This window comes from Cervus elaphus, chromosome 20 (genome assembly GCF_910594005.1).
Source record: "Cervus elaphus chromosome 20, mCerEla1.1, whole genome shotgun sequence".
In the NCBI taxonomy this organism is placed as follows: Eukaryota; Metazoa; Chordata; class Mammalia; order Artiodactyla; family Cervidae; genus Cervus; species Cervus elaphus.
This window is the reverse complement of record NC_057834.1, coordinates 45,958,276-45,960,460: the sequence shown is the minus strand read 5'-3', so window position 1 is coordinate 45,960,460 and position 2,185 is coordinate 45,958,276. Positions and strand designations below refer to the sequence as shown.

Genomic DNA, 2,185 nt, shown 5'->3' with positions numbered 1-2,185 from the left:
AAGACTTCCTTGAGCACTCCACTCCACGATCTCCTTAATTACAAGGTTATTATTAGTATTTCCTAGTGTACCTGCTGAGGGCAAGCATGACTGTGAGTGCCAGGCTCTCTGTTCTCTCTGAGCCTGTGGAAGCTTTCCCCCTGACTTTGGGGAGTTTTCTCCCAGGGCTGCACTGATCAGTACTTTGCTGCCCTCTGGAGGAGCCTCCTTTGCAGGGCTCTCCTGACTACCCTCAGCATCTCTCTCCTCCCTGGGAGTTTGTCCTATGCACTCTAGCTCCTTTGACATCCAGGAACTTGTCCTCAACTCAGCAAGGTCCACTGGGCTGGTTTTCAGTTTGCTCCTGGTGCCTCGCTTGGGAACTCTCCACGCAATAAGTTGGAGCCACTGGAGCCATTGTTTCCCATCTCTCAGGGATCACTCCCTGTCCTTCTTCACCTGATACCAAGTCTCCTGAAAATCTCTGTTTAATGTCCCCAGTCTGACTTTGTGGTTTCAGCAGTTCAGTAAACTTAGTTTCTATTAATTGTATATGGGCGTGGGGACCCTCTGAACTCAACTTGTGAAAAAACCATTAAGATTCTAAAAGAGTTCTACATGGTACAGAACACAGGTTCCCACTAAAATCTTTTGAGGTCTGCATTTGTCAAACAACAATTAAAGACTTCACACAAAGTGTCACGACTAGCAAACATCTTGCAAAGAAATCAGACATCATTGAGTGAGTGAACAACGACTGCAAGTATCTCAGTAGAAGTTTTGCCTGAGGTGTCTCAAAAGTAATCACACCCCTTCATTCAATTTCTTAAAGATTGGCTGACCTGCCTCTTGAGAAACCTGTATGCAGGTCAGGAAGCAACACTTAGAACTGGACATGGAACAGATTGGTTCCAAATAGGAAAAGGAGGACATCAAAGCGGTATACTGTCACCCTGCTTATTTAACTTATATGCAGAGTACATCATGAGAAACGCTGGACTTGATGAAGCACAAGCTAGAATCAAGATTGCCAGGAGAAAGATCAATAACCTCAGATATGCAGATGACACCACCCTTATGGCACAAAGTGAAGAACTAAAAATTCTCTTGATGAAAGTGAAAGAGGAGAGTGAAAAAATTGGCTTAAAACTCAACATTCAGAAAACTAAGATCATGGCATTCAGTGCCATCACTTCATGGCAAATAGATGGGGAAACAGTGGAAACAGTGGCTGACTATTTCTCTGGGCTCCAAAATCACTGCAGATGGTGATTGCAGCCATGAAATAAAAAGACACTTACTCCTTGGAAGGAGAGTTATGACCAACCTCGATAGCATATTAAGCAGCAGAGACATTACTTTGCCAACAAAGGTCCGACTAGTCAAGGCTATGGTTTTTCCAGTGGTCATGTATGGATGTGAGAGGTGGACTATAAAGAAAGCTGAGCGCTGAAAAATTGATGCTTTTGAAATGTGGTGTTGGAGAAGACTCTTGAGAGTCCCTTGGACTGCAAGGAGATCCAAGGAGTTCATCCTAAAGAAGATCAGTTCACGGTGTTCATTGGAAGAACCAGTATTGAAGCTGAAACTGCAGTCCTTGGGCCACCTGATTCCAGGAGACCTGAATGTGCTTTCCAGGTTAAGAAGATTCCCTGGGGGAAAAAAATAGCGACCCACTCCAGTATTTTTGCCTTGAAAAAATCTCACAGAGAAGCCTGGCTAACTACACTCCGTGGGAACCACAAAAGTCAGATACAACTGAATAACTAAATCACTGCCAAGGAAACATAGATTAACTCTGCAGTTATTACTTAGTTATCAGGGGAAAGCGCGCACGCAGTCCCCCACTACCATAAATTATACAGTCGAGTTTCCCCTATTTGAGGAAATCGCAGAGGTCAGCACACCCGGAGTGCAATGGGTGAGCCTCGCCCTGGGAGAACCACCTTCTTGATCATGGTATCTCCTCTGCCAGGTAAGTATGAGTTGACCTTCCCCCTGCCCCACACAGCCTTAGACACTTTCACTGTACACACACGCTGACTTTGCCGTTTCCCCGCAGTTCTTCCACTATCCTCCGCACCCTCTCCTTTCCCACACCCCGTCAGTCCCTCCAAATTACTCTTCTAAAAAAAATATCCAACAAAATCTCATGAAAATTTCCATAAGGAGGGAAGTGGCTCGCTAGGAACAGGACCACTTCGCT

General features: G+C 45.2%; 1 non-coding gene across 1 annotated transcript; it reads right to left on the bottom strand.

Annotated features, from left to right (window-relative positions):
• Positions 1 to 1,798: 1,798 nt before the first annotated feature.
• On the bottom strand, positions 1,799 to 1,962 carry LOC122678622. The gene has a single exon (XR_006336270.1). It is a non-coding gene; the product is annotated as a U1 spliceosomal RNA (small nuclear RNA).
• Between the last annotated feature and the right edge of the window lie 223 nt (positions 1,963 to 2,185).